Source organism: Ipomoea triloba, chromosome 2 (assembly GCF_003576645.1).
Source record: "Ipomoea triloba cultivar NCNSP0323 chromosome 2, ASM357664v1".
In the NCBI taxonomy this organism is placed as follows: domain Eukaryota; kingdom Viridiplantae; phylum Streptophyta; class Magnoliopsida; order Solanales; family Convolvulaceae; genus Ipomoea; species Ipomoea triloba.
In genome coordinates, this window is record NC_044917.1 from 23,358,359 (window position 1) to 23,382,078 (window position 23,720).

Below are 23,720 nucleotides of genomic sequence, written 5' to 3' on the forward strand. Positions count from 1 at the left end.
CATGCCCTCTTCCCATAGCTCTAACACGTCCACAATGCTCATCAGTACCTATGGCATTAGACAATATATCTTGTCTACCTGTCTCAACAAATTCTCCTTGAGAAGCTTGCAAAGTGAGAGTATATGCATGTTTATAATACTCCACCTCTTTTTGGTTTATTGTATACTGAGAGTATATGCATGTTTGTAAATTGTGATTTCTTGCTTTGATTGATCCCTTATAGAGCTAAGTGCTCAAACACCCCAAGTGGAAGCTTCCTTTGACTCGTATATAACCCACCCAAATCACTGAGATGGATTTAATCCTCTGCCAAATCAAATGAATATTCTAGCCAGCTTAGGCTTGCTTTTATGTGTTTTTAAGACAGTAGTGTGTATTACAGATTGCTTAAGTTTATCTTTGTGGATGAGTTTCATCAAGTTGCATTATCTTGACTGTGATGGCCTCTTCGATAATGAGGTGTGAGAGAAAGATGTTTTTGTATTTAATGCAGAGATGAAGCAGCCTGTGGATATCAAATGCAGCTGATGCAGCCTATGGATATTAATGATTTTTTTTTTGTTTTTGTTTTACTCAGTATTTTTCTGACCACCAAAAGTGGTCTGGAATTCCGAATTTTTTTAAAATAAAAATTGGTGGCTTTTTCCGACCACAAACTAGGCAACTCAACACTTTTTCCACCGACCAAATTTTTCGACCACTTTGTAAAAGTAGTCGCTATTTCAACTCAACACTCATTCACATTTCAAAATATATCAAACCTAAAGTATGATGTGAAACTTAAGAATAATTGTTTTTCAAATGTACGGTAAATGTATTAATATAGTAAATGGAAAGTGTTACGTGTAAACATCTCGAAAAAATCAGTTAGGGATCGCTTTCGGTTAACTCTGATAACCCCACTCTCTCTATATATATATGTGTATGAATCATTGGATCAAACCATTAATCCAGATTCAAGATTTTCCCATAGTCGACGCGACGACTCTCCGACGTCCTCTATTCCTCTCACCTAATCTCAGCCTCACTGACTCGCTGCCATTTAGCCCTCTACTAAGTACTGACTACTGCTCGCCCTCGCTACTTTGTTAGGTGCTCCGTGAGGTCCATCACCCATCGCCGGTCTAGTGCCCAGCCTAGCCAGTCAGCCACAGCTTGTCCGTCGGCCGCTGCCACACCCAATTTGTGAGTTGCTTTACCCTTTGTTCCTATACTATACCATTCATGTGTATTATAATTCTCATTAAAAAAAAAAGAATTATCTGAAAGCATGCAAGAATATTGATAACTATGTTAGAGAATTGTAAACCAATTAATGTTCTGGTTCTTGATTAACTTTGACTAATAAAAACTTATTATTAACTTTTTTTATATTCAAATTTTAGACGGGTTAACGTATGGAGTTTAAGAGTCTTGGCCATGATTGGAGGGATGATGAGTGGTTATTCACAACCATTCATAAGTAAGTCATTTAAAATTATATTTTAAAATTTTTTTAGATGTGATATTATGTGCTTGTATGAAATTAAACTTTAACATTTCATTATGATTATTTTTTAGGTGGATTAGTAAGCATGCCTCTCTTTGTGTTTAGCCTCTCAAGCTCGGCATATTATAAATCCAACTTGGCAGCAACATCCAACTTTTGTAGATTTACAGGGAGCTTGGTGTTTTGGGTACATTTGCTTGTTCTTATTGGGACACTTGTGGGATTAATCTTGGCCAAGAGGCTACGTGAGCTCAATTTGATTATTCCTATAATATACCTTTCATGTGTATTATAATTCTCATTACAAACACAAAATGAACTATCTGAAAGCATGCAAGAATATTGATAACTATGTTAGAGAATTGTAATCCAATTAATGTTCTGGTTCTTGATTAACTTTGACTAATAAAAACTTATTATTAACTTTTTTTATATTCAAATTTTAGACGGGTTAACGTATGGAGTTTAAGAGTCTTGGCCATGATTGGAGGGATGATGAGTGGTTATTCACAACCATTCATAAGTAAGTCATTTAAAATTATATTTTAAATTTTTTTTAGATGTGATATTATGTGCTTGTATGAAATTAAACTTTAACATTTCATTATGATTATATTTTAGGTGGATTAGTAAGCATGCCCCTCTTTGTGTTTAGCCTCTCAAGCTCGGCATATTATAAATCCAACTTGGCAGCAACATCCAACTTCTGTAGATTTATAGGGAGCTTGGTGTTTTGGGTACATTTGCTTGTTCTTATTGGGACATTTGTGGGATTAATCTTGGCCAAGAGGCTACGTGGGCTCAATTTGATTATTGGGCCTGTACTGGTAGCCTCAGGTGCTGTCGTGTGCGCAAATTTTCCACACATAGTTGTCCATGGATTCATGTATTTCATTACTGGACTAGGTGTTGAAATTATTTGGGAGGTAAAACTATTTTTATTTTCAATCTAATACTTATATTTTGGTGAATTGTTTTTGTATATATACTAATTTGCACACATGTGCAGATTATTCCAATATGGTTATTGCAAATAGCTCCCGAGGGCGAGAGAGATCAGTTAGACTTTTTGTTTGACCTTTTTAGTTTACTTGGGGCAGTTTTAAGTAATTTAATAAATTTCATTATTTTTAAATACTTTCTCAAATTTTGGTGGGTAGGATTTTATGTATTAGTTTGTTTTGGAGTTAATACTCAATATAGTCCTCGACTATAGTGGTTTTACTCAATTTAGTCCTACAGGATTTTTTCTACTTAATTTAGTCATCGACTTTGATTGTTTTACTCAATTTAATCCTCCGTTAGCAATTTCGTTTGTTGACCGTTAAAAGAAGGGTCAACATGGTAATTTCTCCCCCTCTTATTGTTGCTGATGCTCATCAGGTTTAAACATTGAAGTATGGAAGGCTAAGCTAATGACCGGCTCTAACAGGGAGAAACTATAAAGTTGATAGAAAGCATTATTATAAAACAAACTCAATGTCGTACACTCTCTCCTAATCAGTAATCATCATCAGAGAAGAAGAAGATATGTCAATGAGATCTTTGGCTTTGCGCACTGGACTTCGTATGGTTTGATGAAAAGCACACCATATGGAGCTGGACGATCATCTGTCTCAGGGCTCCGATACTTCAGTGACAGCAGGGTCAGATCCTCAGCGAAGAGGAGCATGCTAAAGAGAACATCTATATCCAGAAAATATATGGAGAGGGAGAGGCTGAAGAAGAAGAAGCAAGTCGAAATAGAAAAGGCTGAGTGCGAGAAATCAGGGAAGATAGCTGAAGAAGAGGCTCAGAAGATCTGATGTGGGTTGCTTACTTACCTGACTTGTCAAACTCTTTTCAAGAACTCATAACAAAATAAAATGTATTATGCAAATGCATAAAACTTCAAAAAGGGTTGTGCCCTTGTACAGAATGTTGTGGATATTGTTAATATCTTAGATGCATCCGTGTTTCGCTGAATAAAACAAACTCAATAGTTTACACCATTGGAGAGGAGGTAATCTGACAAAAAGAGAGGAGAAATTACTATGTTGACCATTCTTTTAACAGTCAACAAATGGAATTGCTAACGGAGGACTAAACTGAGTAAAACCATCAAAGTCGAGGACTAAATTAAATAGAAAAAGTAATTTAGGACTAAATTGAGTAAAACCACTATTGTCGAGGACTATATCGAGTATTAACTCGTTTGTTTTGCATTTTTAATTTTGTTGGCATCAATAAGGTGGGGAATTTGGGAAAATGAATCACTTATATCATCACAACCCCAAAGATTTGTAGTAATTATTAAACTGACAATGGCTATAATCCCTGACTTGATGATTTTAGAGTAATTAGTTTTTTTAGCACCTCCTGTTTTAGAGTCTTTTGGGGTATCGAAAGGTAATACCTTTATCGTAGTTTTAATAGGGAGTCTAGTTGTCTTTTTAGTTAATTATATTGTTGCCTCAGTTTTAATTCCTCGCTTCGGGAGACATTGGTGTATCCCAAAATCTATACATATGATTCTATAATTTTGGTAGCAGTTCATAAGAAAGAAAAAACAGTAAAGATGTAACTATTAAAAAAACTTCCGTACTTTAACAACCACTAACCTCTTGATCATGAAATAGGCATTCAATAGTCTTAATGGACTTTGATTTGTGATTTTCAGGTACATTATAGCAGCGAACCAGACGTACTCTAACAGCCTTGGTGGTAAAACCGGCCTTAAGTTGAGAACCAAGAAGGAATTGACCAACCATGGCAACAGTAGTATTACAAAGTTGTAGTATATTTGGGTGCACCGGTTGCTTATGTAGATGTCGAAGGGGATTGTATGAATATATATACCAAGAAATTAGCATAGATGAGAGCAATGTAATCATCACAGAGGAGCTATAGCCGGTAACCTATTTAGGATTAAACACCTAGAATCGGTTTCAAATGAACAACAAAAATGATATATTTTCTAGAAAATAGTTCATTTTTTTCAAATTTCACGCGCTCTCTTTTTCAAATATCTCAAATGTGAAAGAAAATTTGCAAAATTTTTAACTATTCGAACCACCGTTGATGGTAGTACTGTCAAAGTGGGTCGGTCCGCCCCACCGCGGGCCTAATTTTTGGCGCGCTTTTGTGGGCCGGCCCATTAGGCCCGCGGATTAGGATTCATACAACCCTAGCCCACCCCAAGCGTATTTGCGGGCCCCGCGGGCTTTTGGTTTTGTTTGTTTGTTTTTTTTTTTGTTTTTATAATTATATTGTGTACAATACTGTACACATGAATATATATTCACGTGTATAGTACTTGTACACATGAATATATATATTTATATTCATGTGTAATGTATAAATATATGTTTTATTATTATTATTATTATTATTTTTTAATTATGGCGGGTTGCGGGTCAGCCCGCAACCCACATGGGTTAGCCCGCGCGGGTCGCGGGTCTTAACGGGCTAGACCCTTTAGGCCCGCTCCTTCGCGGGCCATTTTTTTTGTAGTCCTAACCCGCGCCACGGCGGGCACGGATAATGGATATGGGCAAGGCCGCGGGCTTCGGTCCAATTTTACAGTATTAGTTGATGGTGGTTACAAAAAACTTGTGTTTTTATTTTTTATATATTTTTTTATTTTTAATATATAGTGATTGATGGAGAAAGGAGAAAAGAGTAACAAAAACAAAGAGTAGAAGGAAATTCTTGGAATTAGTAGGGGGATTTCCATGGTTTCAAGCGAGTTTTGTCGTTAAGTCAAATTCAATATGCCCAAAAACGCTCTGACTGTGTCGGGTAATAAGAGTTGATTTGATTAGTCTACTATTTGACTGTTCAAAATATTAGTTGAATACTACACAATTAAATAAATATTATTGGGAACAATATATAATATATTTCATCTGGCCATATGTATTCTACTATTGAATTAGTTCAACGCATGTACTCATTTGATCAATGAAATATTGAAGTTTAATTAATAATAGGTTCAACTGCCACCAAATTGAAAAAAAAAAATAAATTCAATCCACCTTGTTAAATTGACAAAAAATTATAATTGAATTATATTTTAACGTATTTAGTAGGTTATAGTTGATTTGGTTCATGTTTGTGTGGTTTTCACTTTTGCATGTTGCAATGATTTAGAACGACGAGTTGGATAATTTTAAACAAAAATTTTAAAAATAATATTAAATATTTTTAGTAATTCTTAAAATCTTGATAATAAATGAAAATATATTTTAAAAATCCTAATATCACCTAAAGTACATATGGCCATCAACAAACAGCCGTACCTGTGCCAAAACTATCCAATAATAATAATAATAATAATAATAATAATAATAATAATAATAATAATAATCTATACTCTATACTATATATAAAAGTAAAATACTCCTCCCAAATTTTCCCGCTCAAACTTTTGTTAATATTAATTATTACATAAAATAATTAGTAAAATAATTTATAAACTTTAATCGGTAAAAAAATGTTATATGGAAATCAAATAATATTTATTAATTTGTAATACTGTTCCCAATAAATCTACACCAATAAGGAAATAATAATTTATTTTATTATTCTTTGCAAATTCACGTTAATAACATCAATAATGCGTTATTAACACACACACATCAAGTTCCAATAAATTATTATGTAGAATAATTATAATATTTTAAGAATATATATGCTAGGGGATCACGACCAAGCAAATGATATATGAACAATAAATATTGAATATATCCATTCTTAAATGGTGTCTATTAAAAATATCAAAAAATAAAATAGGATGAGGTATGAAAATTAATTTTGAGGAAATATATTTAATATTTAATAATTTTATAATATTTAATATTTAATAAATTTAGTATACAGTAATAAATTAATTAATCTATATATTCTATTCTATTGATATTAATTCTATTCTCTTATTATTAATCTGTCTATACTATATATAAAAAGTAAAATCCTCCACCCAAATTTTTCCGCTCAAACTTTTGTTAATATTAATTATTACATAATTTATTGGTAAAATAATTAATAAAGCTTAATTGGTAAAAAATATTATATGAAAATTAAATAATATCTATTAATTGGTAATATTGTTTCCAATAAGTCTACACCAATAAGGAAATAATTATTTATTTTATTCATTACAAATTCACGCTAATAACATCAATAATACGTTATTAACACACGCACATCAAGTTCCAATAAATTATTATGTGCAAAAATTATAATATTTTAAGAATATGTTAGGGGATCACGATCAAGCAATTGATATTGATATATGAACAATAAATATAGAATATATTCATTCTTAAATGTTGTCTATTAAAAATATCAATAAATAAAATAGGATAACGAATGAAAATCAATTTTGAGGAATTTTTTAATAAATTTAGTATACAATAATAAATTAATTAATCTATATATTCTATTCTATTAATATTAATTATATTCTCTTATTATATTAATCTATACTATATATAAAAGTAAAATCTTCCTCCCAAAGTTTTGTTAATATTAATTACGAAGTACATAATTTATTGGTAAAATAATTAATAAAGCTTAATTGGTAAAAAAACTGTTAATATGAAAATTAAATAATATCTATTAATTGGTAATATTGTTTCCAATAAGTCTACACAAATAAAGAAATAATCATTTATTTTATGCTTTGAAAATTCACGTTAATAACATCAATAATATGTTATTAACACGCGCACATCCAGTTCCAATAAATTATTATGTGCAATAATTATAATATTTTAAGAACATGCTAGGGGATCACGGCCAAGCAATTGATATATGAACAATAAATATAGAATATATTCATTCTTTAATGGTGTCTATTAAAAGTATCAATAAATATATACCTACTTTAGAAATATCTATATATACCTACTTTAGAAATATCTTGTAATCAATGAAATACATACTAGCAAGGTGGGCAAGGAATGCATGTAGACATGAATAAATAACAGTTTTTTAATGCTTATTATAATCGTGTGTCATACTTAAAAGAACTGTGTGCCATACTTATAATAATAACGTGTGTCATACTTATAATTAATGTGTGCCATACTTATAATAGTCGTGTGACATACTTAAAAAGAAATGTGTGTCATATTTATAATAAACGTATGCCATACAGTACAATGAATGGTCTTATATGATGTCTAGGTTGCAAGTTGGGGAGGGGATTTACTAGATTGTGGGATTCTTGCGGTTTCTCTTGCACTGAGAGATAACCATGAGGCCTAGGTTCAGTTTTTTTTGGAGCGTGGAATTCCTGCAATTCTTGGAATCATTTCGACACAACGCCTTCCTTTCCCTTCAAGTTCTTTTGACATGACTCATTACTCAAGATGTCTCATTTTATGGACTGAATTTGCTAATTCAACTGTCTTATCCAAAATTTCATTTCTACTTACCTGTGCAGATTGAATAAATTGAATATGCAGCTATACTTTTTAGCCAAAATTAAAATACCTAAAACACTTACAGAGTCATTTTTTTTTATTGAACTAAATATACATACACAAAGCTAACATTTTTCAAAATAGAAAACTAGAAATTATTTATCCACTAGTACAGAAAACACTTTTAACGTCGGTTATTTGGATCCTACAACGTCAGTTTTTAACCGTCGTTATATATTGTTTTTTATTTATTAATTATAACTTACAATGTCGGTTGTTAATACACAACCGACGTCGTTTATATATATAATTATATAATTATATATATAATTATATATATATATAGATATATATATATGCCTTCATGCAAAACATGCAACATGTCTGACTCATGGTAAAACACGAAAAGGAATAGGCCTTGCTGCACTTCCGAGACCTGCATCCCCTTTACCGGCTGCCATACCGAGGCCATAACCTGGCGCATGTACTCCAACTTAACAAGCTTGGTAGTCAAGAATCGCCCCACAACCGCCCATGACTGCACCACCTCCGCATCGGCTATTGCTTCCTCAACCCCCACCGGCTCAAACGCCGCTTCCTCATCTTCTATAACCAAATATGCCCAACGGGCGGTTAGCCCTACTACACCACCTGTCGAAGCCTCCGTTGCCATCAGAACCAGAAAAACGAAAAGAAACCGATAAAAACCGGAGGAAAACTATGGAAAATAATGAACGAAACCCTAGCAAACCCTAGGAGAAGAGAGAACCCTAGACGTTGCTAGAGAGATATCGTTGGGAACTCCACTCAACGATAATATCTTTGGAATACATAATATTTTAAAATTTTAAATTTTTATTAGTTTATTTAATCTTTTTCTATAAACTAGGGATTTCTTTATCCACAATAACTCATTCAACAATAATGGTTGAACCAAATGAACCCCAAGCAGAACACCTAATGGAAAGCTCCATAGCTCTTATATCATAATCTCATTGCATGACGTTGTTATCTTTGCTACCAACAATAACCGAATTGCAAATAACACACTACCAACAAAAAGGAAGAGAACAAATAGTAAAGATGAAGACAATGACAATGTTACTCAAAAGAGAATTAAGAACACTTAGAGAAATTCAAATTAAAAGTAGTATTTATTTAGACTATCATTTTTAGACCAAATATTTAGACTATCGATTTTACAAGGTTGCAAACATTTATTTTAGTAATAATTATAATGAATTTTCTATATTATTTTAGATTCATATCCTTTGAGTTAGATTTTTAAATAAAAATATTCAACATTCAATTACCCATGTATAAACTTCTCCTATATAATCTTGCATTGATATACTTTCAAATATTTATTTAAATATAAACATTGGGCATTAACTTATTCGCGCAATGCGCGTATAAAACTAGTATTTATGAATAAGAAGGATAAAATGTAAACTCGGTAGATTATCTAAGTCAAAAAGTGAATAATAATCATATATTCATCTTTGCCTTGATGTTTTCCTTTATTCTTTCATCTTCACTCTAAAAACACATAACAAATGACTTAGTTAACCAGTCCCATTGATGTCATAGATACAAAAGCATAATAAAGATCCCAAATTAACAACAAACATTAGGTTTAAAGATAGGCATAGTCCAAAAATATGAGCTTGTGAAGTGATAGGATACTGAAAGAGAATCGGGTATGAGAAATCACAGATGCTAAGAAACACCTACCTAGAATTCTGGAAGTGAATCCTCGTTGGCTGTCACAGGGGAGAAGAGTCCTCGTCGGCTATGATAAATGCAATTTTATGCTTTATTTTATAATGTTAGATTTAATAATTTTGATTTGTTATAAATAATTTTATTAAGTTTTTATTTTATTTACATTCTCCTATAATAATAATAATAATAATAATAGTAATAATAATAATAATAATAATAATAATAATAATAGTATGTAGTACGGAGTAATAATTTACTGTTATTTAGCCCTTTTTTGTAGAATTTTCCTTTCCTTTAACCCTTTGGCCAGTCAACAAAAGGAAGCGAGAATGCAGATCTCGATCGGTCATGGTGGATGAGCGCAAAAATTGGAGAAGAATCCGTTAGCAAGTATACTCTCGATGCGGACTTCCTTTCATCAAGACTAACGGCTACGATGATTATGGGAAAGAGTTGTTCGTCGAGTACTATAAATAGAGTTATCGCACGACGAATCGAGGAGCACCTGAACACCAAAAACTTTCTTTGGCGAAATCTGTCCGGTCAGAGTTCGATATTGGAAGCTCCGGGCAGCGTCAGATTCAGCAGCTTCGTACATCGGCTTCGTCAACAATTTTTCAATAATTATTTCCGGTTGGCTTCAGCAATTTAATTTCGTAACTCGTACTTTTAGGTTTGGGAGTTTCATTTTTTTTTTTTTGTTTAGCAATTTCAGTTCATTCCCCTACGTGGCAGCAACACTAGCTTACAAATTCTTTATTCATTCTTTCACTTTGTTAATTTCTTTTAAGTTCATTCTTGGGAATATGATACTTTTACTTTGCATTCATGGATTTAATTTGCCTATTGATTATGGTTTATCTTATGATTTTATACTTAGATTAATTGTGGTTTAGTTTGGCTAGTTTTGACATAATTAGTTCGTTGAGGGAATTATTTATTTAGTTCTAATTCGGGTAGTGGTTATTGATTCATAACCGTAGGCTTTTCCAAGTTAATTGTTATTAAATGTCCTGGTTCTTTTTAATTGTTACTTGCCTAAGTTTTGATTCAATTATTTTACATTTGCGTTTATTCTTATCTTTGATATTTGTTCTGAGTATTTTGAATTGTAAGTTCGGTATTTTATTTTCAAGTCATTATATTGCATTGTCTAAATTGCATCGTATTAATTCTCTGTGGGTTCGACCCTTGCCTTTGCACACTATCACTACAACTGATTCGTGCACTTGCGATGACATATATTAAAATTGTCCATCAGACTACTTCTAGAGTCGAAGGGGAGAGGATCGGAGTAGTCGCCGGCGACCTCGTTGCTTGCTTCGAAAGTCACAAGGAAGGGGATTCAGAGAGGTAATTGTTAAAGGCTTTTAAGGTTTGAAGGGTGAATGGTAATTGTTAAAGGCTTAAAGCTCTATGAGAGAGAGAGGCGGGAGGAGGGGTGTTAGGGATGAACTGAACCGTAGAGAAGGAGGAATGACGCTGTTTAATCCTAAAAAACCAAAAAAAAAAAAAAAAGAATTTGCAACCACCTAACGTAGTTGGAAATAAAAATCAATTTAAAATATTTAACCGGTAGAAAAAATTTTCGATCACCCTTCAAGAGTGGTCGGACATACCGACCTCTAAAGAAAATGTGGTCGGAATTTTTGATCTTTTTTCATCTAGTTTACCCGTTCACAAAAAATTAAAAAAAATATCATTTTTCCTGCCATTTTGTAGGTGGTCGGAAAATTGAGCATTTCCTGCCGTGTTTAATTTTAGACGCAGATTTGACATTTTTTTTAAAATTTTTTTTATTAATTTTAATTGATGCGTAAGATCAATTGCAATAATATTAATATATTTTCAATTTGAAGATGATAATTGATTGTGATCGTAGAATATAATATGCACAAAAAGACAACCTATACACTACATTCAAAGTCATAGGATGGTATTACCGAAATTAAGATACAAAATTGCTTTTCCAACATAAATTGGATTACCATCCTAAATATTGAGTTTACATTTACTATAGATTTCAGATTATTACTTTTGTTTTTTTTTTTTTTCTTAAACTTAGCTGATCTAGCTTTGCCAGATTAGTTCTAAGTCGCTAAAGTCTCTATGGAAGTAAATTACAAGTTACAATCAGCCCATTGAAATGATTTAGTCTGCACAAGGGATACAGACCTTCCACCATTATTGTACGTTATATTACTTGTCAAAGCTATGTGTATATATGGCTGTTATTCAACTGGCGGGTATGGCGGAGGCGGTGGCCCCACCGAAGGCGGTCTCGTATAACCACCGGTGGCCGCCACATACTGGTCGCCGTCAATCTGTCTGCCCGGAGTGTTCGCCGTCGGGGGTGGAGGGGATTTCGGGCTCTCGCGGCCGTACCAATTATTACTATCAATAATAGTAGGTGGAAAGATAAGTGGTAGCGGCCAGGACAAAGACCGTGATGCGGGTGTCCTATAACCACCGTTCGCCGCCACATTCTGGTCGCCGTCGATCTGCCTGTCCGGAGGGTTCGGGTCCGGAGAAGGCGGTTTTGGCGGATTACTGCGCCCACAACAGCCGCCGTTTTTATCAGCAAAAACGAACAAATTCCTCAAACTCTTAGGCAACACTACGTTAGTACTACGAAAGACAAACGCTGTGAATTTGTAAAAGTCATCTGTGGTTGCAGACCACAAAAATGGATTCATGGCTTGTCTTGGTGGTGGAGATGGAGGTGGCGAGAGTGCAGGCCGGTCGACCATTATCGCTTCATTACGAGGTACGAGGATTCTTGACTGAGCAGATCCTAAGAGAGAAGAGAAAATCAGGATCATGGTAGTAGTGATACTGAGGAGGATGACACTGATCTCCATGTTCGTTGAACGTTGAACTAAACTACTTTAAATGTTGAAGTAGTTTAGTTTGAGTGGAGTGAGAAGGAAGCTAAGGCATTGGGCATTTTATAGACTACTGTTGCACAATTAAGTTGGTGCAGTGTGAATCTATTGGGGATTAATTATAATATGTATTCCATTTCTAGGCATATAGTCAAAGTCCTCCCTTTCATTTGCCCGCGTTAGATTGCACCCGTCCAAATTTCACTAAAGGTTCTCCAAATTTTGAAGCATTAACAACTTTGGTCTTTAACAAACGGTTCTTCTTCGGACAGTGTAGTTTGTTTCTTGCCTGACTTAAATTTTATGACTAGGAGTGATAGTGTGGGGGGTTCCCACAGCTTGAAGCATGCATGGGAAAAAGACTCAATGATGCTAGACTCATTATGCACATATAAAAATTAGGATTTGACAGATAAACTGATTGTACGACTCGCGATTTATCTCGAAATTAACTCTATAACCACCTAAGTATTAAAAGAAAAAGGTCAAAGAATCTATGTACATTATATTAGTACATATATTTAGGATTAGGGTTGAGTGGACAAAAAGTGTTGGTCAAGAGATGTTTGCTCACACGCAATTGGAAGACGAGTCAGTGTGTGGATGTAAGAATTCCCAACTACCAAACTAACCAAAGGCAATTGGCCTGGCCTGCATGAATTTGAACAATTCTTGAATTGCGCTTTGAATGAAGATTTTAGTACAAATCATTCAAAGTAAATAATGTTAGGTTGCGAAGGATTGGAGGATTAAGTCCACTATTTTGTCACTTAATATGAATTTGAAATGTGATGTTGATTATTATATACCTATAAAGAAAAAATAAATTTACATTTTAAGAGTAACTTTGATTCTGTCAAATTGGTTGGAGTGTTGACTTCTACATGAGATCTTGTAACCACTACTCCAGGATGATATAATTGCGCTAGCTTAAACCACACAAGGAAGAACTTGTACAACGGGGTTGACCAGGAAGGTACGATGTCTACCAGAATTGAACTTGTGACTTTTCAATACAAGAATCATGCATCACCCACTTAGCCACCTTCTTTTAGGAGATGTGAGAATTATTTTTGTATACAGTAAGGACGCTTGGCTTATGAATTTTAAATTTTACTGCCAAATAAAAGGTTTTAAACTCTACTATCAGATTCAAAATTAATTACCTTGTTTGTTTACCCATTTTTGTGCCTTGTGAATGAAGAAAAAAGAAAAAGAGTAATTCTCATACCCATATGGAATCCTACATCTGCTTGGAAGGGAAAATGAGGAATGAAAAATAAATGAAAATGGAAAAATAATTGCTCGAATCCAAAATAATCATTTTTATAATAAAGCCACAACTTTTAGAAAAAAAAAATATTTTTCGTTTTCCCGCCCAATAAAAACTAAGTAGTTTTGATACATTTGTACACATTTATGGGTGTTTAGTTGGATGAAAAATATTTCCCTAGAAGTGAAGGAAAACGTTATTTTATATGTTGTTTGATTGGTTGGAATTGAAAATATTTTCCATTGGAAAAGCACTTCCTAAAGTGAGAAAACAAAATATTAGCAAAACAGTGGTATTTTAATTTGTTTTCAATAGAACTTGGGAAGAAAATATAACGTAATTGGACTATTTTACTCTAAAAAAAGTTTATTTATTTATTTTTTTGAAAGCAAAAGATAAGCTATATTAAACTGATAGTAATGAAAAAATACAATCAGGGGGATAAGTATCCCAAGAGTGAGACTCGGACGGAAAGCCTGCAGCTTTAGCTAAGGTATGGGCTAGCAAGTTCACTGAGCTATTAATAAAACGACAAATAAGAAATTGAAAGGAAGACATGGTATTAAACCAATGACTTGAAATGTGCCTAGTAAGGGAGAAGTCCACTGTTTTTTTAGAGAAAATTGTCATTTTGGTCTACTAACTATAGGGGTCCTCTTAATTGCAGTCCACGACTTTTAAAAGTGTTAATTGCATGCCTTGACTATTCAATTTTTGTCAATTTTGGTCACTCCAGCTAAATTACCGGTCAAATTCGCCGAAAAATTCAAAATCCTAAAATAATGAGGGTATTTTAGTCATTTCACGCCCCTTTTCTTCTTTTCCGGCCAACCCATCTTTTTTTTTTCTTCTTTTCTGGCGAACCAAAATTGTTTCTCTGGTAAGGGGAGAGGAGAGCGACCATGTTCAACTGAGCACTAAGAGGAATTTATATTATTTTTGCTACGTTCTCACATGGCTGCCACGGAAGTGGATTCACGATGCCGCAAACGCCGCACGAGTTGAACGCTGGCCGACGGAGCCAAGTTGCCCATCTTGACCATGGCGGCCGCGAAGTGGAAGAGGAAAGCGCCGGTGCGATTCATGATGCTGCTCGCGGATTTCGAGCTGGATGCCAGTCGACGGAGCCAAGTTGCCCATCTTGACCATGGCGGCCGCGAAGTCGAAGAGGAAAGTGTCGGTGTGATTCACGATGGTGCTCGCGAATTTCGAGCTGGATGCCAGTCGATGGAGCCAAGTTGCCCATCTTGACCATGGCGATGGCGAAATCGAAGAGGAAAGTGCTGGTGTCGTCCCTGTATCTCTTCACGGCGGCGGTTATGGTTCATTCATTATCTCCGACATCTCAAGCTTCACTGCCTGGTCGCTCTCCCCTTACCGGAGAAGCAATTTTGGTTCGCCGGAAAAGTAGAAAAAAAGATGGGTTGGTCGGAGAAGAAGAAAAGGGGCGTGAAATGACTAAAATGCTCTCATTATTTTAGAATTTTGAATTTTCCATTGAATTTGATCGGTAATTTGGCCGGAATGACCAAAATTGACAAAAATTGAATAGTCAGGATATGCAATTAACACTTTTGAAAGTCATGGACTGCAATTAAGAGGACCCCTATAGTTAGTTGACCAAAATGGCAATTTGCTCCTTTTTTTATGAGTCAATGCTGATACCACATTGGCATAATCTGACTCTAGTCTAACTGTGGTTGTACCCCTATTTTTAAGCCATGAAAAGGCTTCTCTACAGGCTATAACTTCTACCATATAAGGATAGATAGCTATATGAAGTCTTCTATTGGTGACTACTATAAAAGAACTTGCATTAGCGAGGAGGATTGCTCTAAACGAAGCTAACGTTGGTGAGACCCATGAAGCATCCACTTGACAATCTAGTTACTAATGGGGGGTCTGGTTCAAGAGGCTTCACCATTTGTTCAAGATTGGAGTGTTTGTTACCGAGATGTTTCCATGCAAGCCGTTGAGCATCTGCTTCCTTCATAATTTCAGAGATGGGCAACCTTTTATTGTTCCACAACATCTGATTACGTGTGTGCCACACTGCATCAAGCCTAAATATTGTGTCAATAATGTCCTCTTTGGTGGCAGATGTCATGAGATTTTGTAGCCAAACTTCCAGTGAGATGTTGTCCAGTAACGGCCATCGAAAAGTGGACCAGAAGATGGAGCTGCACGTAAGAAAAGCATGCACGTCAGTTTCCTCTTCGCTACATCCTAAGCAGCTGCAGTCAAGGTCAATACCCTTTGTGCGAAGCTCTGATTTAGTAGGTAAAAAACCTTTCGCAAGGCGCCACATGAAGGATTTCAGCTAGGGGGTATATGTCTAAATTCCAGAGCAGATTCCACTGATTGAAAAGGTTGTTTGACGAATTAGCTAGCTTCAATTCACCTCTTAAGAAACGATAGTCACTCTTCATAGTGTAGCACCCCCTTATATCCCATCTCCAGTACCAACTGTCTTTTTCCCCTTGACAAATAGGAACTTGCGTAATCTTGCTAATATCCTCATCCTCGAGATACTGTTGTAGCTTTTCCATATGCCAATAACCTGTTTTTGTAGCATTCATCAAGGTGGCCACATGCAGATTAATAGCTTTAGGAGGGGGAGGAGTTGAAAGAAAATGTTGATTTTTGTTTGCTAACCAAGGGGAATTCCATACACGCCTACTTTGGCCATCATTAATTCTCACACTTAGGCCTGCTAAAAGTGTTTCTCTACTAGCTAGAATACTTCTCCAACAGAAACTTGGGGGTGTTGCCATTAGTAGCTTCTAGAAAGGTGGAGTGAGAGAAATATCGTGCCTTGTATATCTTTCTTACTAAACTATCTGGAGTTGTAAGTAGACGCCAACCTTGTTTAGCTAGAAGTGTTTTGTTGTACTCATTTAAGTTTCCCAAGCCTAGGTTGCCTATTTTCTTTGGTTGACTTAAATTTTGCCAAGATTATCCGTGAATGCCAGTTCCATTATGGCCACCAGATCTCTAACAGAATTTGTTCATTAAAGTTTCTAACTTGTGACATGTTGAGATTGGGAGTAGAAAAATGCTTATAGTGTAGGTGGGGAGAGCCTGACAACCATTTTAAAAAAAGTTTCTTAATTACACATATATATATTACCACTATTATTATTAATAGTATATTGATCTTTATATTCAATGGCGGATCCAGCATGGGGGCATTAGGGGTAACTGCCCCCGCTCACCCCACCTCCACCCCCCATATAGCCCTTATATATATATATATATATATATATATATATATATATATATATATATATATATATATATATATATATATACTAGTCTTTTTCATGCGCGATGCGCAAAAACATATGCCCAATATTTATATTTTTAAAAAAAAAATTAATAAATTCTTACTAATTAAAATCTAAATAAAAAAATATTTATTATATTAATCCAATATATAATGTATACAAATATTATTGTAAATAATATAAGAAAAGATATGGTGGATGCATGTGCATGGTAAAGTTAATGGAAAAGTTAACGGAAGTTATAACGGTAAGGGTATTTTTGTCCAAAAATTTGTATAATACAACTCTAAAAGCATAATGTACAAAATGGTTAGCACTAAAAACATGGACATAAATTAGGGATATAACTTTGATTGAGACTTATTATGTTTTATATATATATATATATATATATATATATATATATATATATATATATATATATATATATATATATATATATAAAATTTTTATATATATATATATAAAAATTTTATATATATATATATATATATATATATATATATATATATATATATATATATATATATATATATATATATATAACAGTTTTGGATATAAATATATGAAAACATATATAAATAAAGAATTGACTAGCTGAGTTGGTTAAGGTGTGTTTTCCCTTGAGGAAGGGCAATGTTTCGAATACCTTGTAGGTTATAGCTTTAATTATATATATAATTTTTTTAAAAAAATTAATAATGAGATGTGTAATTTATAATGTGTTTTCTATTTGAATTATTTTATCAAATTAATTATGTTTCATATATTGTTATTAATATTTGTATAAAGTTTTGATGTGTTTTATTTTTCGTCTATATCCATTAGCTCTGGTCAGACTCCTGTGTCTGGTAAGTTTGTTTCTTTTTTTTTTCTTTTTTTTTCTTTTAGTGTGGCGGGCGCGATTTTGACCAAGGCTGAGGCGACATGGGCTGTGGCCAAGCCGCGCCTCGATAAATTTTTTTTTGCTGATTATTTTTTTAGAGGGTAACGTTGCTGAAATTTTATCCGGCGCTTGTCTCTTTGCCTTCAAACCCGGTAATTTGATTTAATAATTTATTTTCTCTTTTATGAGTTGCGCTTTGTGTGCCGCTTAGTATGTGAATTATTTTCCCTTTCCGTACTTTGGATGATTTGCCTCTGAGTGTTTCCTTGTTGACTAGGTTAGTGTTCCTTAATTTTATAATGGATGTGGTGTACTCAATTGATGACGATGACCTTCCTAGTGATGACGAGGAATACTTTTCGGAGGATGACTCTCATACCCCTTGTTTTGACAATTTTCCCCCTCTTCCTTATAGTGTTCCTAGTAGCTATTAGGACTCTATGTATATGAGTCATACTAGGACTATCAATTCAAGTCATACTAGGACTATTAATTCGAGTATACTTGAGACTACTCTTGTATATATACTCTGGTCTTTATCATTGTATTGGGATTGAACATTATTGAATACAAACGCTCTGTTCTCATCTGGTATCAGCTAGCCTAGGTTTCTTTCCTATGGCCGACGGATCTGCTAATTCCTCCAAACGGATCGTCTCCAATGCTGTTATTTCTTCTTCGGTCTCCTCCGCCGTCACCTCTCTATCCACTGCCCATCACTTTATTAGCGTCAAATTGACCAACACGAACTTTCTTTTCTGGCGTACTCAAGTTATTCCGTTTCTTCATGGTCACGAGTTAATGGGTTTCGTTAATGGCTCAATTCCTATGCCCTCCGTTCTTCTTCCGGCTATTGACGCAACAACTCCCGCTCAGCCTAATCCGGCATACGCACCATGGTTTCGTCAGGATCAAAGTGTTCTCAGTATGCTGATTTCTTCTCTTTTCCCAGAGGTTATGCATTTGGCGATTGGCTGTCTTACGTCACGATCGTTATGGTCAGCTATTGAACAGGCGCTGGCGTCCACCTCGCAGGCTCGTGTTCTGCATCTCCTTGGGCAGTTTCACTTCATCCAGCAAGGAGATTCCTCCGTCACCGATTACATAGCCCGGGCGCAGGTCGTGATTGAAGATCTTGCCCTCGCCGGACGAGCCGTGTCATTGGAGGAGCAAAACCTCTATGTTTTTAGAGGCTTGCGTCCAGAGTTTCATCCCGTTACGGCGTCGATAGCTGTTCGCGGTCGTCCGGTGTCTCTTCAAGAGCTTGCTGATCTGTTAGGCTCTCATGCGTTTGTTACGGGCACTGGCTCTTCTCCTACAGCCATGGTGCCTGCGGTTTTTGTGGCTAATCGCGGTGGTGGAGGTCGCCGTTCGTGGCGGGGTGCGCAGCATCGTGGTGCAGGCGGCCACCGAGGTGGCGGACAGCAGCAGCAGCAGCTTCATGGCGGCAGTGGCGGTGGGCAGTCTGCTGGTCGTGGCGGCAGAGGTGGTAGGACGCGTGGAAGGGGCAGGAACAACTCCTAGCAGCCAAAGTGTCCACTTTGTGGCATCTTTGGTCATACAGCACCGAATTGCTACTCCTACGTTCAATCACAACCTCAAGCAAATTTAACTTATTCAGATAATGCTCCGAATTATAATTTGGACTCTAATTTGTGGATACCTGATACTGGAGCCACGAATCACGCTACACCTTATATTGCTGCGTTGTCCACTTCGGAGGCCTATTCTGGTGATGATACATTGAGAGTTGATGATGGTAAGGGATTACATATTAGTCGTGTAGGTCATGCATCTTTTGATACCCCGTCTAGAGTTTTTAAGATGTCTGATATTTTACATGTTCAGAAGTTTACTCAAGATAATAATGTCTTTTTTGAGTTTCACCCTTCTTTCTTTCTTGTGAAGGATATCACCACCAGGGCGACTCTTCTACGCGGCAATAGCTCAGGCGGGTTGTACGCGTTGCCTGTTCCAACTTCTCAGCCTGGTCCTCAAGCTCTTGTTTCTTCTCGTGCGTCCTCGTCGGTGTGGCATGATCGCCTGGGTCATCCTCATCAGCGGGTTTTAAGTCGTATTCTGCCTTCTTGTTCTGTCATTAGTTCGGTTAGGTCTACTAGTTGTACTCCTAGTCTTTGTTCTGCGTGTCAGTTGGGCAAGTCTACTCGTTTTCCTTTACCTCGTCTTGATACTGTTAGTTCGAATGTTCTTGACTTAATTTATACTGATATTTGGGGACCAGCTCCTGTGTTGTCATCTACTGGCTATCGATATTTCGTTATTTTTGTTGATGACCATTCCCGATATACATGGTTCTTTCCTATGCGTTTAAAATCAGATCTCTATGCTATATTTGATTCTTTTCGTGCTTTAGTTGAGCGATCTTTCAGTCGCAAAATCAAGGCTATACAATCTGATCTTGGTGCCGAGTACAAAAAATTGCATTCTCTGTTTGTTACGTTAGGTATTAATCATAGGCAGTCTTGTGCCTACACTCATGAACAGAATGGTCGTGTCGAACGGAAGCACAGACATATTGTTGAGACCGGTCTTACACTTATGGCTCGTGCTTCTGTTCCTTATCGTTTCTGGGACTATGCCTTTGAAACTGTTGTCTATTTGATCAATAAAATGCCATCTAGTATATTACGTAATTCGAGTCCTCATCTCTTATTGCATAGATCCCCTCCGTCTTATTCCTTCCTTCGTGTGTTTGGTTGTCTCTGCTATCCTCATCTGCGTCCTTATAATAGACAGAAGATGTCCTATAGGTCCACTCCGTGTGTTTTTTTGGGATATCCAGAGTCTTTTAGGGGGTATAGATGCATGGATTTACAGACTAACAAAATCTATGTTTGTAGACATGTGCGGTTTGATGAGCAGGAATTTCCCTTTGTTCCCACCACTGCGCCATCCTCTCCTGCTGCTGCCCCTCGACCTTGGGCTGAGTCTGTGCTACACGTGCCTCCTATCTCCACTCCTGCAGTGTCCGACTCGCATGCTCCTACTACAGTCACTGCTCCTACACAGAGATGGGGTCGTCCCCGTGGCCGATCCACCAGGCCAACTGTTCGGACTCATGCCATGGCCACTAGGAGTATATCTGTTGATCCGCATGTTGCCTTATCTGCTCAGGTTTGTCCTTCTGAACCCACGTGTTATACTCAAGCAGTCAAGTATCCTCAGTGTTGGGATGCTATGGATCAGGAGTTCAATGCTCTTTTGCACAATCACACTTGGGATCTTGTTCCTCCTAGTCCAGGTATAAATGTGGTTGGCTGCAAGTGGGTCTTTTGTACGAAACGAAAGGCTGATGGCTCAATAGAAAGACACAAGGCGCGGTTGGTGGCCAAGGGTTTCAATCAAGTGCCTGGTCAAGATTTTTTTGATACATTCAGCCCGGTTGTTAAACCAACAACAGTCAGGTTACTTTTGAGTTTAGCTGTCTCTTCTGGTTGGGTTATACGACAGCTCGACATTCATAATGCTTTCTTGAATGGTCATCTCACCGAGACCGTGTACATGCGCCAGCCTCCTGGTTATGTTGATGCTCTCTTACCTGATCATGTGTGCTTGTTGAAACGGTCCTTGTATGGTTTAAAGCAGGCTCCTAGAGCTTGGTTTAATCGGCTGCATACTTTTTTGCTGTCTGTTGGATTCGTAGCTTCTAAAACAGATGTGTCTTTATTCTTCCTCTCTCAAGATACTGCCTGTGTTTATTTGCTTGTTTATGTTGATGATATACTTGTGATGGGGAATGATCCCAAGCTTGTGACTGATTTATTGTCAAAGTTGTCTACTGCTTTCAAGATTCGGGATCTTGGTGAACCAGGGTTCTTCCTGGGTATTGAGGTGGTTAGGAGTGACAATACCATTATTCTTTCTCAGCAACGGTATATGACTGATATCTTAAAACGTGCTGGTATGTCTGAGTGCAAGCCTTTGGCTACTCCTGTATCCACCATGAAGCTGTCTACTTCTGATACGGATCCGTATGATGACCCAACTCAATTCAGGAGTCTGGCTGGTGCTCTTCAATATCTCACGGTCACTCGTCCTGATCTATCCTTTGCGGTCAACCAGCTCTGCCAACATATGCATGCTCCTGCGGTATCACACTGGGAGCAGCTGAAAAACGAGTGCTTCGGTATGTTAAAGGTACACTGACTTATGGTTTGCGTGTGAATCGTTCGATATCTAGGGAACTGCATGCCTTTTCAGACTCTGATTGGGCTGGATGTCCCGGAAATCTACCAGTGGCTATGCTGTGTTCTTGGGCACCAATCTTATATCTTGGGTCTGCAAAAAGCAACGAACAGTGGCCAGATCTTCTACGGAGGCGGAATACAAGGCTCTGGCGGATGTATGTGCTGAAGTCACCTGGATTATGTCGCTACTGCGTGAAATCAATATCACTAATGTTCCTGCACCTAAGCTTTGGTGTGACAACCTTGGTGCTACATACATGTGTGCTAATCCAATCTTTCATGCTCGTACCAAGCATGTTGAGATTGATTATCACTTTGTCAGGGACAAAGTTGCTACTGGTGCAATTCAGGTCAATTTTATTTCAACCAAAGATCAACTTGTAGATATTTTCACAAAGGCTCTTCCCGGACCTCGGTTCTCTTTTCTTAGAGACAAGCTGCAGGTTGCCAGCTTACCCTGCGCTTGAGGGGGAGTATTAGGACTCTATGTATATGAGTCATACTAGGACTATCAATTCAAGTCATACTAGGACTATTAATTCGAGTCTACTTGAGACTACTCTTGTATATATACTCTGGTCTTTATCATTATATTGGGATTGAACATTATTGAATACAAACACTCTGTTCTCATCGTAGCAACTCCTCATCTTCTAGTTTCCATGTCCCAAAATCTCGCACGAAAAGGTAGAGGCACGGGGCCTCCCACTCTTCCCTTTGCAAGTCCCTCATAGAATCTATACAACCTCAATTAGAGATCTAGGGCTTTGAGAAAGCCCGAGGTCTTTTTGGTCCCAACATTCTTTTACTCCCTCCCGAGCCTACCTCTAATATTACCAATCCCCCATGAGACACTTATTTTGGTGTTCACCTACTGTCCATAGCGATAGGATAATTGGGCAAGACGTAGTACCCGACCTAGAGATCAGAGTTGACCCGAGAAGACCAAGGGACACATAATGACTATAACACACTTAAGAGGAGACAACAACATTTACTTTGACACTTTATGCAACACTTAACGTAGGCTTGCCATTACTAGAAGTCGGTTACACTTAGTAAAGGAGTCGTTGCACCTGTAATTTAAATAGTGAACCCCGTAATAGATAGGGACACACTTTGATTTTTGTACTCAGAATGCATAGCAATACAACTATGTTCATTACTGCTTTCCAAATATATTATCCGGTAACATATTTACCGTCACCAGGGTATTTATTAGTTAAGGAGATCAACTTAAATTAGGAAAGTAAATTCCATAAATCAATGGTCATTAATTATAAATTGATCTCTCAAAATATAAGGAAAGTACTCACCTAAATGGAGAAATATTCTAAAACTGGACTGGATCCTCTAACTGTACTTTCTATAAGTGAGAAATTGTGTTTATGCCAGTCTCGAGCCCAAGTGGGTTTGGGCCGATCACTTGGGCCCCAGTCTGGCCACTTAGGCCAAGGCTGAATACCATAACTTAGTGTTTGGTGTTCAAACTTCGATATGAACGTGAACGAGTTTGAAAAATGGTTGGTGCACTCTGAAGGATAGTCATGCACTTG